Source organism: Amphibalanus amphitrite, unplaced genomic scaffold, assembly GCF_019059575.1.
Source record: "Amphibalanus amphitrite isolate SeventyFive unplaced genomic scaffold, NRLGWU_Aamphi_draft 000007F_arrow, whole genome shotgun sequence".
NCBI classification, from domain to species: Eukaryota; Metazoa; Arthropoda; class Thecostraca; order Balanomorpha; family Balanidae; genus Amphibalanus; species Amphibalanus amphitrite.
Genome location: NW_024881503.1, coordinates 2,009,487 through 2,026,473, shown reverse-complemented (window position 1 = coordinate 2,026,473; position 16,987 = coordinate 2,009,487).

The window sequence follows — 16,987 nt, the reverse complement described above, 5'->3', positions numbered from 1 at the left end:
GGACTCTCACCACCCGTCACCAGCTGTCACCAACACGTTACCAGCCGTCATCAACCGCCACTGAGCACTAATGATATTGGCGGAGCACCACTGATCGTCATCAACAGTCACAGTGCCGAGAGGAACTGTGACCCTTCAGCATTTTTTACCATCACTTGCCGTTTGCCACTCCTTGTCATGGTCTTTGTGACATATCTAGCTACCGATATTGTTGACCAATTTTTTCATCACCAAATTCACTACCAACCGTCGTGCGTCACTGTCACACCGCTTTGACACCAGCATCTGGCGCCATATTGAATACGTCACCAAACGGCACCATTTGGCCCATAGTGTCCTAATCCACCACCTTTTGCCAACCTCTATCCGTCTGACGGTCCTATTAGCACCACCGCGGCGTGCGTTACTGCCACCCTTCAAGCGCTGCACGGACGACTGAAGTACTGATTTTCCGCGGTCCGCTCCACCAGCGCTACAAATGGGAACGTGAAAGATTTATGGAACATCGGACGGCGTCGGTCAGAAGACCGCCGGGTCGATTTCGGCCTCGGGACCAGCGCGTTTGTTAACGGTCATATGATTGGCTCGTATTATTGTGGTGGAATTCGTCCACGATCGCTACTGGTACGTTACAATAGCGATTTTGAAAAAGGATCAAGGTTACTGGTCAGTGGTGATCACCAGTGACATTATAATCGTAGACCATTAGAAATAATTTCAACACTTGTTGAAATTTGAAATGCCATTAGACTTGTCATCAGCAGCCAAAACTTGAATCACTTGATGCGGTTCCTTCAGTTTATGTCAAGGTATACGTACTATCACTAATTAAGGGATTATCCACACGACAAATGGCCCGACATATGTCAATATTAGGTACGTGAGCCTGCAATGGAGTGTGTGCACTATGCGCTGTCCTATTGTATCCATGTAATTAGGATAATGAGACGGTTCGTGCTTCATATATAGCCAAAGATGTGTAGGTAATGTGGCATAAGCTGCGATATAAGCCAGCAATAGGTAATGCTAATTCTATTCATGCACAATACAGCAAAATGACACAGGCATTTTGGCAGCCTTAGCCATCGTGCGCTTCAGCTACAATTACAAATGGACACCAGGGTGTAGGTAGGTACTATAGATCAACCTTGTGCATTGATCTGGATTTATGACTCGTAGTTTGATTCCATGGATCTAAAACAGGGATTATCGGGGATTATAGATTCATTACATTATGGCCATTATGGCAAGAGATTCACTGGGCCATAGATGATTGATTTGGAATTGAAAGCAGTTTTAGTATCATATGACCTTTCCTCGTAAAATATAAATTAGCAAAAAGGATATATTGATATTGATATTTCGATCACAGATCTTCGTCGGAATTGTTAACAAAAGACAGAATAAGAATACATTTCTTGTCTGCTCCTTTCTTTATCTCCTATTTCACTATTCGTTATCACGGGCAATTAAATCTAAAGTACATCCATTTTTCAAATCACAAACTTTTAGTCGACATATACGAATACACGTAATTGAAATTTGTTAAGTCTAATTAACAAACTTCTTACATTAGAAAATACAAATCAAAATCCTAAATTGGCGCACTGCATTCTAACACTCATCTACATATACGAGACAGGTCCATCCAGTGACACACATCCATACACTTACATAATAGGCCAAGACGACACATTCGAGTTCAGCTCCGGTCTGCGTTTTCTAATCAAAATAGACTCTGCGATTTTGCGATCTGGGTGATCCATTGCCCTATATAGCACTGACACACTTATGCTAGAAGGAATGTCCCTGGCATCTGGGTGAACATTTCCAAAGTGATCACCCATGGGGGTGTCTGGTTTGTTGCCAATGGCGTCTCTCACATGCTCATTGTACCTAAGCCGTATCGGGCGTTTCGTTTCTCCTATGTACTGTGCACTGGTCGTTCCTGCACCACACAGTTTACATGTTAACATGTAGACTACATTCTTTTGTGTACACTGGCCTGTGAACCCACTCTTGCACAAATTACACCTATTTCCCCCTGGACAACGAGGTTTGCTAATTTATATTTTACGAGGAAAGGTCATATGATACTAAAACTGCTTTTACTAATGTTCCTCGCACAAGCGCTCAACAACATTAAACATATCGAACCAAGATTTGGAATTAACTTTTACTTCGGGAAACTGTGTACATATCCTAAACTGTTTTGTACTCAACTTCAGGGTCAAAGATCGCTGGCACATTCACTTTATCGTGATTCAAGTGAATGGTGCAAGTTTTCTGTTGTATGTATGTAGATAGTAACATCTTTCTCCAACTTAACTAATGTGCTATAATCAAACATCACAACTGTCTGTATGCAGCACGTTGTATGTTTTCGCGCTGCAGACCATAAAACATCCCCACAGATACTTGCGTGGATACAACTCATCGATGTAAAGTGATAGTTCAACAGTGTGGTCCGTTTAGCGCAGTGTCACGTTTCGACCAGGAGCTCGGCACTGTGTCGACCACCTAGCCCGACCCTTCGGGTCGATACAATGGTAGTGACCTCTGTGCCGCTCAAAACGTCACACGTACATCGACCGAGGCACGGGCGTGACCCGATTCCTCGGGCTAATTCCAGCGGGCTGGAATGGATTTCTACGCCGTTTCAATACCGCTGGTGATTTCAATTAAGATCAATTCAATTTCAATATGCAGTCGATCAGAGTAAAGTAATCCATACTTACATACAGCTAAAGAAAGAAAGACACTTTGCGTATCAATAAACATGCTAGCTGTCCTCGAAATCTTTACCACTACATTAAAATCATGCTATCCGACAACCGCATCGTCTAGTCTAGGCCTTCCGAAATTTTTTATTACGGGTAGATTCTAATCACCTTTCTGCCAGTCTAATGGTGACTAAATGACCGGTCGTGTCAGACCGCGAAGATAGCCGTCAGCCGACATAAGCGAACGTCAAAACGAAAAGTGTACTTTAAATCATAAACGAACTAATGGCAAGTAAATCAAAATAAAGATTGAGTATGCCAAGTAATGAATTGCCGAGTGCGCGTTTCTTTCGATTGCTGCGAGTGACTGATCCCTTTTTATACCCACCCACCTGCGAGTTTCGCTCACTCTGTGCGTCCACTCCGTGGAAGACAGTAGCCGAGAGCGAGCCGCCGCCTGCCGAGGGGGTCACCGAGGGGGGTGTCGAGGTGACCGCGTCCCCGCCGGTCAGCAGGCTGTCGATGCTGCCTCTGACGGAGGGCATCATCACGCCGTCCCCCAGCAGGGACACCCGCTGGTGGCTCATAGTGACGACGCTCAGCTCTCTGCGGCGGTGTCGGCGTCTAGCGGACCATGGCTGTGTTGGTGTTCTTTAGAGCTTCAGTGGAGGTAGCTCGTTTGTTTTCAGTCACGTTCCGAAGTTTAGCCGATCAAAAATGCCATTTTGGTTCACATTCCATTCCAGTCTTCAAGAGCTTGAATTTTCATAGATGATCCAAAGGATGGCACTTACGCAGATATTTTACGTTTCATGGCATGATTTCCGCCATGCCGCTACTGACGATTCCAACTTCAATCGCACTTTGGCTGATCCACAGCGCGATCTTCTGTGGTTTTCCCCTGTCTGATCTATTCAAAGGGACTATTCGAATAGGGTCCGTTGCACATTAGGCGACCCCCCGGAGTCCACAAAACATGCGTTTCACAGTCACTGACTTCCACAACTTGTCCAATGTCCGCTCCACCATCAGTAATACCCTTCCACAGAGCGGCTTTCCACCACTAAGTCGTGGCGCGATGCCCGCTGACTGCCACCGGATCCCGCCTGCTGCTCCCTACTGCCCCGGGCCGGCCTGGACCTTCCAAGCAACGGCACGCCTGCCCGCTCCAACCGGAACACACCCTGCAGTCGCTACATGCAGGCCCAGTATTAGTGCCGAGTTTGGCCGCCGGTCGTCGGCAACGTTGCAGACCCAGGCAGCCCCCTCGCTGACGGCTAACCATCACATACATGAATAAATACGTGCCGACTCGCCGTCAGGGCTGTGGTAAACAGTAGTAACGTCACTGGGTCGTATCACCATGACGGCCAGTGACGTCAGTGGTTTGTAGCACGGCGCCGACAGCCTGAAGTCGACAGGTCGTTACTGGCTGACCGGCGAGGGTCGAGCGCAGTAAACTGTACCGTTCACGGTGGAAGGCGGGGTCGTTAACAGTGCATGGGCGCGACTATGAGTGGCAGTACGGCACAGGGCCTGGTTACGCTCCTGTGATGGTTGCAGTCCTAAGGCGACCGGCGGGAAGGGGACGACAGGTCAACTGAGTTATTTTAGTGGCGGTCGTTCCGTTCAGGAAATACCGTGCACGTAGGTACAACAGGCATGCACGGACGTCAAGGCCAGTGGAGGCAACAAAAAAGATAATTATGGGTGGGAAGGAGTTTTAATTATGCCTCTAATTATCTTTTTGTTAAATCATCTATTTGTTCGTTTGTTTGCTTTTTTGTTTGTTTGCTTGTTTGTTCGCTTGTTTGTTTCTTTGATTGCTTGTTGGTACCCATAGGTACATTTGTTGGTACCTACCTATGATTTCCAACAGCAGACGACAAATGACAGATGAATTCGGTATGTAAAATTCATCATTAAACAGCGATCCAGAGAAACGGTCCTTGCGTTGTCCTCCATAACTCCTAAGGGAGTCCCGATATCGCCACAAAGCGTTCAAGTATTTTTATCTCACAATGTTCCTCACATGCTGATCAACTAACGTTTCGAGGTAATGTCAGGTAGGCCGGAAATGTCGAATGCGTCGTATATGTCGGGGCTAAATAAAGCCCCGGCAAATTTTTCAGCTGTGTCTTTTGAGGTCACAAAAGGGAAGAGCTTTGCCACTTACCATTTTGATGGTACAGCCTTGAGCCTACTATACAATTTGGATGTCCCAGTAGTGGAGCTCATCTGATGTCTCATTGGGTACCTACCAGGGCAGGGCTACCAAAAAAGGTGCCAAGGTAGGCTGAACTTTTTTTATAAATTTAGTCCGAACCTTTTGATATAGGAAGGATTCACAAGGACAGAGCCACCGCTAAGCGAAGCTTGTTGCGGTGACCCTGCCCTCCAGCCTCCGATCGCGCAATCCCAGTTCTATGGCAGGATTAAGAGTCCAAAGTTCAACGTGCACACATAGTCGCGCACGGCCGGTCCCCTCACTGACTTCGCCTTGCCTCGGGTGCGAGTTGTTATGCTCAGGTCCTGCATGGTCTCACGGGAGATTAAGAGCTATACGAGTACCTACCAAGGCAGGCTGGACTAGCCTCGTCTCTGGACTGTGAGGCTCAGGGCTCTGTCTCCCGAGTGATCCCAGATCCCCTGGCAGACCTCACTGACCTCCTGGGTGTTCAGTTTGTCCGTCTCCGCCGGCCACGCAGGGAACGGGTACCTCCGAGGGAACGGAGGCAGCAGCCGCGTGGCCAGGTGCGGGCTCTTGGGCGGCTGCGGCGCCTCCGCACCCAGCAGCCACCGCCGGCAAGTCTTCTTGCGGCTATTGCGAACTAATATCGCTGCCTGCATGCCCGACTGGTAACTTCATCTTTCAGCGCCGGCCGACAGATGGCAGCTGTGTCGCCCGTTGCGCAGGGTGGTCGGCAGGCTGGTGCCGTCCCATCGGCTGAGTAGCGGAATATTCCAGATATTTGCTTGCTTTCCTTGCAGTCCTGAGGGAGTGCAACGTTATTCGATAACCGTTGTAAATCCGGTAAACCCTGTCCAAAGCAGCGTCCATTTGGGGCCGGGCTGTTACCGCAACCGACCTGCCATTCATATGAACAGTAGCGGCGGAACACCTTCAATAGTAACCCTCTCCCTGGCAGGGCATTTTTCATGACACGGCCTGGCAGGGGGGGGGGGGGGTCGATGCGACCCCCGCCTCGCGATTGGCTCCTATGGCACCTAGAAACACCAAATTTGGTAGGTAGGTAGGTGCCCCCCCCCCCCGAAGTTCTCGCCCCTGTGCAAATATGGTTGCTACTTGCTCTAGGTCAATATTTAGGGGCGTTTTGGGGGTATAAATGTAAAAATTTCGCTAAAAATAGTTCAAAGTTTTTTTTTAACTTTTAATCTAATTAAAATAGAGCAAAAAAAGCACCGGTGAACTCAGCACGTCAAGGCGCGTCGAATGATATACTTGTATGCTCGCTTAAGTGAACTTAAAGTTTTTCTTGATTTTAAAGTAAACTTTAATTAATTAATTAAGTTCAAGTTAACCAAATTGCATCATATCGCATCTCATTTGATTCGACTGATCACCAGGAACACAATGACACCATTTTCTAAGCTCTAGCGTTATTATGTGCCAAGTTATTGGCAAAAACGTCATTTGACCTCACATGGATAAGCACACCAAACAAAGAAGCACCAATTGACCTGCTGTTAAGTATTGTGGTTTCAAAGCACAAAAGTGATAGAACGAAGCGGATATCTCCAGGATTTTCCGAATTTAGTATTTTCCCATAGGCTTAACATTACGACGTAATGACCTCTAACTGACCTCAGGTCAGTGACATAAAAAAAGAACTATATGTTATACAACTTGGTGAACTTAGCACATCCTGAAAGTTTGAAGGAAATCAGTTCAAAACTGTGAGTTGGACAGGTGCAAAAAAGAAAAGTGAAATTTGACCATGACCTTGTACCGGTTTTTCTGACCTGGTGACCTGACCCAAGGTCAGCCGGACCTGAAATTTTCAGGTCATATATAAAAAGGTTACTGCATAGGCTGTGCCAAATTTGGCGGCGCTGCGCGCCGCCGTTTTTACGCTATCTTTGAAAAACCTTAGGGGGGGTCGCATCGACCACCCCTGCCAGGGCGAGGGTTAAAGGGGGGGGGGCACTGCCGACTTTTGGTCCCATTCTTTCCTATTTCCATGCAACGCCCATAGGGCTAATGTTAAAATGCCAAAATCAAGGGGGCACGGTGCCCCGGTGCCCTCCCCGTTCCGCCGCCTATGCATATGAATGTCATTGAAAAAAAAATCACATCGCGCAGCTACCTACTCGTATTCCCTATCAAGTAAGTCTTGGCTTAGAAGGCTAATAATCGACCAAGAAAAACTGCCGTAACTTCCTATTGAAAGCTGGCTAAATCGAAGAAATACATCGGAAATGGAAACTTGGTCTTAGGGAGCATTTTGCCGTAAGTACTGACTATAGAGCCCTCTCATGTCAGTGTTCATAAAGAGGGGACTTTCTGAGCCTCGGAGGCCTCAAAGGGGTCCTCTGAAGGCAAAAGCGTGCCCTCAGTCAGACCGTCTTGGGCATTCAGAGACGAACGATATGGGTCGTCACTGTCAGGGGTTAGTGGGACTTATCTACCGTTGTGAGCCGGCCAAGAGAGGTCTGCGTAGAAACCTCAGAGGCCGAAATGGGCCTTCAAGCCCTAGAATTATTTAGTTTGTCGTCAACATTTTTTTCGGGGAAATTGTTTCCACAAAGACGTGATTACTCCGTAGATAAAAAAGTTCCCAATTTGTTCACTCCTTGTACAGATCTAATGTTTGAAAAACGCAGAGCCTGCTGTTAGAAGAGCCCTGACTGTAAGTGGAGTCTCGCATGCGGTTCGTCCTTACTGAGGCCCGTAGGCCTTGATATTGAAATGAAAGGAGCCCATGGTTTTGGCGCTGATCACTCACTTTCGCCGAGTGAACTTGTCTCAAACCTATCGATCATTGAATCGATTTCGACCTTTAACAACAGACCAGACAACCTTTGGCTGGGGTCATAGGGAGGTCAACGCTGGTGAAATCGATTTTAGTAACGGCCAGCAAATGTAGAGCCGGAAGAGGTAACTGCTGTTTCATCGACTTCCTAGCTGAATTCGTGGCGTATGCCATTAGCGTACGTACGCCACATCGTCAGTCACCTATAAGAAGTCCAGTGTTATTAGATGAGCAAAGTGCCGTCATGTAAGCGCAGTCCCGGCGACAAGACATCTGTACATATCGACTGCACTGCGTGACCCACCACAGCTGAAGGGAACCTGTTTGATGTCACAATACCAGCGATTGTACTTACGAACCCGTTTTGCGAGATGACGTCATACCTCGTTTTAGGTCGATGACGCCATCAGTTTTCAAATGCACGCAGCTGACGGCGCACGGCGATATGCATCGATCAGTTGACGCTGTAGCTCTTTGAAGACGACTAATTGATCGTAAGGTGCATGTGTCGTGCTCTGTAGCCGTTGGCATGGAAACGAAAGGAGACATAATGCTACACTACCTTGACTGTTATCAATATTATCACCGTCACATCAGCTAAAGTTCGGCCCGTGTGCCGGGTTCACAGAGCCTTACGCATGTGCGTTCTCTAAACGCGGGAGTTACTAAGTTGGGGTCATAATGGAAGACGATTTGCTGTCGGGGTTTCGGCCTTCGGGAGTTTTCAGTGGCCCTCACAGTAAAGGATTTTACTTTGCATATAAGTGACGAAGGTACGAATAAACTTTCGTGCAGCCGAACACTCGGTCTGATTATCAAGCTGTGACTGAAGGTCTCCATCCGAGAACAGCGTCCTGGTTTAACTGTAAAGACTGCCTCTGAATCGTCGCCAAAAGAAGATTAGTGTTATAGCCTTGTGCTTAATTACTGATGCAACAAAGACAGTCAGCTAATAGTTAATGCTAATAATCGTACCTACTGTACTATCACAATTAATAAGCGTTAAAAGAAAATGCAAGACGAGTCGAAGAGCTGTCGGCTTTGGCCTTTTTCGGGCTCACCCTTATAGACTATTCAAAGAAAGCAGCGACATATTCTTCGCCAATTCTGCTAAAGCGGTAGTTCAAAATTGCAGCCTTACACCTCAAACTTGAACATATCAAATCTATTGCTAGAGGCAGACTATAAACAGACGCAAACTATACATATCAGTGAGATCAAATGTCTGATGAGTAATAGAATATAGCCCAATATAAGAGAACCCCGCAAACATCAATTGCAACTTGCCCAAATCGACGTCGTCCCTCCGTACTAATGTATCGTTTTTTATCGCCGTCAGCCGCCAGCCATCACAGCACTGACCTGTTGCAGACCCGGCTCCAACTGTGACCTCCGCCCGACCCCTCCGGGCAGGTGGCTGCTGACCCGGCGACCGCCGCCGACTCTGCGGTCGCCGCAGTAACCGGCCCGGCGCGGCGCTCTTTACCGATCGACCCCGCTGTGTGACCGGCCAACCGTGCGATCCTGTGACGTCATCGGTCCACTGAGCGGCCCGGCGTGTCACGTGTCAGTGGATTGGGTCCGCATACGGCGGCGCGCAAAGAAGGATCGATTCAGAGGAGCCTCGGAGCCCGGAGGGGCGCCGCTTTAGACCCGGATTCCCGTGAGCTGTGGACTATCAGGTCTGGGACGGATGATTGCTGAAAGAATATTAGCGGTAAGGAACTTAGGATAGTAGGATATATGACGACTGTCGCGTACTGCCGACCTTCTGGTCACCGCGTAAAGTCACTCGGGCCTGGCATTGGCACCTGTTGCGTGTGTCCCTTCGCCCCTCCCTCCCCTCCACTCCCACCCTCGCGGCAACCGACTGCCGCGGCTAGTTGGAGTAAACAATGACGTTGGCAGGCGACCAGCTAATTCCACCAACAGGTGAATTCCAGGGGACCCGGGACAATCATGCGAGGAGCCAATGGACTGCAGGAAACTCCCAATAGACTCGTTATACAAACAGATTCAAACGAAAATTATCTAATTACGTCCTTGCAGATCGAGGGCTACGGGCTAAAGAGTGTCATTACTTTGGCATTGATGACTGAGTAAATGCACAATAACCATTAGTAACTATTAGTTACAGAGTGGTTTAAGGCATAATAAATGCTGTTTAGCGCATATGACAATACACAGTGGACATATTTGTTTTTCTTTGAAGGCTGAGAGAGAGAGAGAGAGAGAGAGAGAGAGAGAGAGAGAGAGAGAGAGAGAGAGAGAGAGAGAGAGAGAGAGAGAGAGAGAGAGAGAGAGAGAGATCCAATTAAGCAGGCTTAGTTCATGAAGGAAACAAAGACAGCAAATTGTGAAATGTCACATGACCTTCAACTTCAAAACAGACATTTATCCACCACTCCCACTAACAAGGACAAGATAAACATTAAACATGGATGCAACTAACTACAAGAGCTTTAAGGCACCAGAAAACATGTAGGTTTTCATAAACATCAGTCACTAGCCTCACCCTCGAGACACATAAGCTAGACTAATGTGATTGATGCGCCTTGGTAGGAAGGAGCAACATGATACACATTACACATGCTCCTTCTCTTTACGAGACACTCATATAAAAAGGCAGCGAATGTCAGAAGTCAAAGGTCGAGTTAGAACTTTGGGTACGGTCAACTGTGATAATTACGTACATAAATCAGCACTTTGGCAGCACATGTCAGCCAGTGAAGAGCTGACCAAAGACATTTATGGTGGCTTATGAGTTATAGCAACAGATTTTAGAATTATCTTGTGTGCTTCAAACGTCGAGCTAAAGGTTAAAGCTAGATCCTTCATGCCTATAGAGCCAGCACGAAGGCATTCGAACAACGTTTGGCAAGGAAAAGCCGAATGTTGACTGCTGGTCCGGTAACTAGCAGCTAATCACAGCATGCCACTGCAGAGCTTGTCCGACCGCACGAGCCGATAGCCCGACCTTGACCGCCTTTGGTTCACCGGTGTTTTTGCACAGAAGCCCGATGATGATGCAGTTCTTGCGGTTTTAAAGCGAATCGATAGCAAAGCAAGTTGTCAGCTAGCCTGATACAATGCTGGCGACTCGAGAATACACTACTACCTGTAAATGTGATCCATCTTTTGCGTTACTAGCCTTTACAGAAGCTGAGTTCGCAGATAAGACATTGAATCCGTTCTTCATTCCCCTCCCCCGGCGTCACGCAAATATATGTTAAAAACATATTTTGAATATGAAAAATGTGATGAGTTCCACGCTGTTGTGTTCGAGCGGATTAAACTGCAATGGCATGTTAATTATGCGCACGAGCGCAATAGCATGACTGGCCCTGACATTATGATTCAGACGCTGTTAGAAAACAATCCCAAGCCTGCGGCCTGGCGCATTGTTGCAAGGCTTCAAAGCAGAGACAAGGTGGTGATCAAGAATGGTTTTGGTCGTGCGAACAGTTACAGAAAGAGGACTTGGAAGGAAGTATTCATTTTGATGACCTATACCTATTTGTAAAAAGCACGAGCGAACGACTCGATAACCAACTACTTAACGACGTATATGTAGTCATACCATGCACGTAATATTCATAATAGAATCACATCCATTGTCCATGTGTACATCACCCGTCATGAACAGTACCTATATCGTGCAGATGCCAGCAACTAACGATTATGTGCTGCAATCGTTGCATTTGCAAGTCGCAGTATACTGTATAAATGTATAGCCTACACGGTGGCTACCTTCATCAACATAATGGCTTCACACGGCTCCAAAACAACACGTAATTGGTATGCTGGACGTGATGTATTATGGTGGGTAATCCTTTAGGACATACTACATTGAATTGAAATAAAATGAAAATATGTTTCCTGGTATAGCTTGCATGACAACGTGCCTCAAGCTGCACTCATTCATACACCATGCATTGGCATGGCCCAAAGCCGCATGGTCCATCAAATTCTATCTATCAAGATTTTTCCAAACTTTTTATTCAAAAAAAAAAAATGTTAAGTCCTTAACCCTCGCGGGCCCGGGGGGGGGCGTTTTTCGCCCCCCCTGGCGAATATTTGCGATAACTCCCGAACGCTTAGGGATAGGAAGGCGAAACTTTCCGTACCTTTTCTCCCATCAATTTGACATCTTCTGAAGTAAAAAAATTGGACCTAGCCCCCTTGATGACGTCACAAGGTCCATTTTTCTAGACCCCTGCACGGCAAACTTCGGCGTCACAGACGCAAACTTCAAATAGCTGCTAAAAATAGAGTTTTAGAGATAAAGACAAATTACGAGTACGGCTGTGTAGCGTTTGACCTAGAGAAAAATAGAAAAATAGTTTTGGTGACCTGAGATCAGAGGTCAGGTCAACGACCCCGAAATGTGGTTTTAGTTTTTCGCAAATAACTTCGACAAAAATGGTCCTAGAGCTACGGCAGTGGTACCATCGCATTCGCCTTGTCAAGCCGCGTCGAATGATATATATTTTGTTCGGAAAAGGTCAAGTTTAATGTTGACCTCATGTGACCTCGAATGACCTCTGGTTGACCTTGACACATGAAAGGTCGGTTATGATGGATTTGTACCCGCTGATCACGAATCTGGCATCTATTTTCCTCTAAGCCTTCATTTAGAGCTTCCGGATGGCAAAATTGTCTTATTTATTATTACTAACTTGAATCAGTGAAATAGCCTCTAGCAGGGATACTCTTCTGTGACCTTGACCTTTGAGCAGCCTTGTATCGTAAGATGAACCACAAATAGGGAACTGATAAGCCTCAAAACATTTCAAAACATATTAGAAGTTAGCACGCAAGATGTGCGAAAAAGTGCCAAGTTTGAGGTCAATTTTGAGCGTGACCTTGACCTTGCCCTTTGATTTGAAGCACATTTTCAGAATCCTCAGATTCTCTTCTTTCGTTTGACACCCAATTTTGCCGGTTTGATGCAGCCTGCCGTCCTCTAGAAGGCTTATTTTGAGATCACTACACATGTGCCGGTTTTGGCCTTTGACCTTGACCTCTGACCTTGAAAATTGACCTGAGGTCAAAAATTTTAGGTGCATTAGAATCGTCTCGTAAGGACCTTTCGTTTGGTATCGCTGTTGTTTCCGTAGCTCCCTTATTTACGGAGTTAGACAGGGGGGGCGAAAAACGCCCCCCCGGGCTGCGGTGGTTGGGATTACCCCCCGGGCCCGGCCGGGTTAAATAGAACTTTATTGTGCATTCAATTGGCGAAGAAGGACTGAAGAGAAAAAATTGAAACATTGATTGAACGAAGAAATGATGTTTCTTATCATCTTAGTGATAACAGCAATATCAATCGATGACCGTAACGTTATCAGGCGGCCTATACAGGGTGATCAGAAAAATTTTGAACCCCTAACTTAAAATGCCTATAAGTCCGAAAATATTCACTTTATTGACAAATTGCGAACACCATTAAGAAAGAGCATTAAATCCTCTATAAAAACACGTCAAATTGGTGCATGTATGCTGTAAAGCATTGGCACACTAGGTATTAGCTTTTGGAATGAGCGTCAGAAAACTGTGTGAAACAAAATGGCCAAATGCTAACAATGCGCTGAAATCCGTTAGCACTCTATCTGCTGTCTTTTTGCGAATAACACCACATCCAAATTCATTCTATTTCATAAAAGTTTACACAGAAGCACACAGTAGAACAGATACACGCGACCTAGCTTCCGCTGTTCATCCCAGCATGTGCTCAACGCGAGCTCCGTGGGCCGTCACGCAGGCCTGCAGTTGCTTGGGGACAGCTCCGACAGCGCGGACCAGCAGTCTCTGGGACAACTGGTCCCAGCAGGCCGTCAGCCTTTCCTTTCCTTACAATAGCACGTGAATGAGCTATTTTTATTCATGAACCTCCAACAAGCGACATGGTCAGAACAGCAAACCGTCAATCACTGATTTGCGCATAATGTTCGAAACCGTTTCACTGAGTTTCGTGACACAAATTTTATAGGCATATGTCTAGGGCAATGTTTATAATAATAATTAAGTTCAATCAACTTCGTTTTATAGAGAATTGAACGCTCTTTCTAATGGTGTTTGCAATCTGTCAATAAAGTGAAAATTTTCTGACTTAAAGACATTTTAAGTAAGGGGTTCCAATTTTTTTGCATCACCCTGTATAGGATGCATATTGAGGTTACCGTTGTGTTAGGATAAATCAGTTTCACGTACGGAATCGAACATGTATAAGATACAAAGACAAAGAGTTGCAGTATCTTCAGTGCGAAGATGGAAAGCCACTTAGTTCGAAGCGTGAGAAGAACGTGATTTGCGAATAGTTTGATCAGTACTCACCGATGACTCTGAATCGCTCCGCTGTAAAAGTCAAAAAGTCATCAGTAAGCCGTTTTACATAGATAGCGCCAATTCAGAAAGTTAGGCAGTAGATTCAGGATGATATTTCCCCATTATCAATCATTCAAGCGATGTTTTATAAACGCCGACACTTCCTTCAATCGATGACCGATATGCAATGCCTGCCTAAGAACTCTGATCCTAGGTTCTATCTGCAGCCTCAATTCACCAGTGACCTCTGACCCCAGCGACCCTGACCTCCGCTGTCCACTGACCTGCAGAAGTGAGTTCCTGGTGCTGGGTCTCCGCAGCGGTGTGTCCAGGGTCACCGAGAAGTGACCTCCCGCCTGTGAGTTCCGCACCAGGGGCGCTGGCTGGGAGCGACTCCGGCGGCGCTGTTCCACCACCGCCTTCCCGACCACCGCCGCATGGCCGGCGTGCATCGCGCCGGGTCACCAGAGGTCACCAGGGGTCACCAGAGATCACTACAGGTCACCATGTGTCTTACAAGATTACCAGCCGTCACCAGAGGTCACCGGAGTCACTACAGGTCACTAGTAGTAACCAGGCTTCACCGGAGATATCGAACTACGCATCCAGGTCTCTAGAGTTTGTCAGAGGTTGTAGCAGGTCAACAGAGGTCAGTAAAGACCATCAGAGGTCATCAGAAGTCTCCGCGTGGCACTGTTCATCACAGATGACTTTTTATTCTCAGGATCACAAGAGAGTCACTACACAGCAGCATTACAGCATAATGTACTGAATTGGTGGCGCTGCGCATTCGCCGATGGCGCGGAGGGATTCCAAAGGTCTGTATGAAAAGGCCTGTCCAATGCAGAATAGGCGCTGGCATGACGATGCTTCACTGCATCAGCGAAAGAAACGCAGCCGCCGTCACTCGCAGTTTTCTGTTCGTCACCGGTCAATAGCAGCTCACGTGACCTTTTGCTCACGATAAAATGCACCGATCGGCTTACTCGTAGGAAGAAAAATACTAGCGCTACTGCTAGAAATATTATCACTGACTAGTGGAGAAGGCTGACTTGGAGAAAAGTGTTCACCGTGCACTAGAAGCCGCTGTGACGAAGCCTGTTGCTGCCTTGTGGAAACTGTTGCATCTTTAACGAGGACACCGCTGTCACCACTGCCATGGGAGCGTTCAACAACGATGGCATTGTTCACTTTTAGTCAAAGAGTGTCACCACCGGGGCCTTGTCCACCGCTGAACACACGAAGGGTGTGGTGGGGTGAACTTTTCACTTCACTTTCACCTCCACTGGATATACGAGAGTAGTCTAACGAGCAGAGTCTACCTCGTAGAGCAGCCCACCGCGCTGTGTAGAGACTCGGCGGGCCACGACCCACACTTCTCACTGGGGTCCCCCAGACGCCACTGACCGCGACCTGCCACTGGCCACGACCGACCTACCTCCGCCCAGCTGTGCACTCCCAGTGTCCCCTCACTGTAGGCGCAGCCTCGACCAGTCGGCACCGGTACCGCGTGGCACGCCAGCCCCCCCCCCCAACCCGGTCCCCTCAGGGAGGGGGTCGCCGTGAACCATCGACCGGTCAAGGAAGTGACGCGTCCGACGGGCGTCATGGCTGGCGGTTCGACGGTTCCGGCGAGGACGACCGCCTTCATTGAACGTGGGGAGGGGCGGGGCACAGGTACTGGTCGGCCAAACAAACGCAGACGGATAGACAAACAGACAGACAGACAGAGAGACAGAGAGACAGACAGACAGACAGACAGACAGACAGACAGACAGACAGACAGACAGACAGACAGACGAGCAAACGGGCGGGCAGACAAACAGACAGACACACAGACACACAGACACACAGACAGACACACACACAGACACACAGACACACAGACAGACACACAGACACACAGACACACAGACAGACACACAGACAGACACACAGACAGACACACAGACACACAGACACACAGACACACAGACAGACACACAGACACACAGACACACAGACACACAGACAGACACACAGACACACAGACACACAGACAGACACACAGACACACAGACACACAGACAGACAGTGTCCAGACAGATAGATAGGCGGCCTTGAATATGATTAATCTTAGGCAATTGAACTAAATAACAAACTTAATTTGAAATTAAGCCTGCTTCTTGAAAGCCAAAATGCAATTTCGCAATACGTGAGTCCATTCTGTGAAACCCTCGCATTCAGAAAGAATCGTTGTGGCTCGCAAATCGCAATGTTTCAAGTACCTACTTATTTCATTCCAAAACATGTCTGTTGACCTGTTTGTGAGAAACTCAGCCAGGCGGACTGAAAGATAGCGAGGCTGGCGTAAAAACCCGGCTTGAGATAATGTATGCGTTATGCGGACATAGACACGTTAGCCCGTGCTGAAAGCAGCGACTATGAGGAAACTGGTTGAATCTCTGGTCTAGGAGGTTTTCGCTGTTGTAAGTATACAACTAGTTGGAAGGAGACGGGTCTGTGCTTTACTCTTGCACAAATTCGTCTGAAAGACCTAACGTATAATAATAGGTAGAAATTAGTAGCAGTCCCTCCCAAAATGAATAAGAAAAGTTTTCTCTGCACCAGATCGCACCATTGGAGTTTGTCTTCCACGCTCCACGCTAAATCACTTCTGCACTCGATGAAAACAAATATCCCTCTTTGTACTATACCAGCGCAGAAAACAGCTGTTTCTAGCTGCACAGCACACCGAAGGATATCACTCCCCCCCCCCCCCCCCCATTTGATGGCGTAACACCCCCTGGCATCCGGTGTGGATCAGGCCGGCGACAGTGTAAGTGGATTGACCGGGTCACCGGCCGGGGTGGGTCTGCAAAGACAGGTCGGTCCGGTCGGCCGCTAGTGCGGTCGGCGTGCCGACCTCGGCCCGCTCTCAGCGAGAGAAGACGCTGCGGTTTCTCT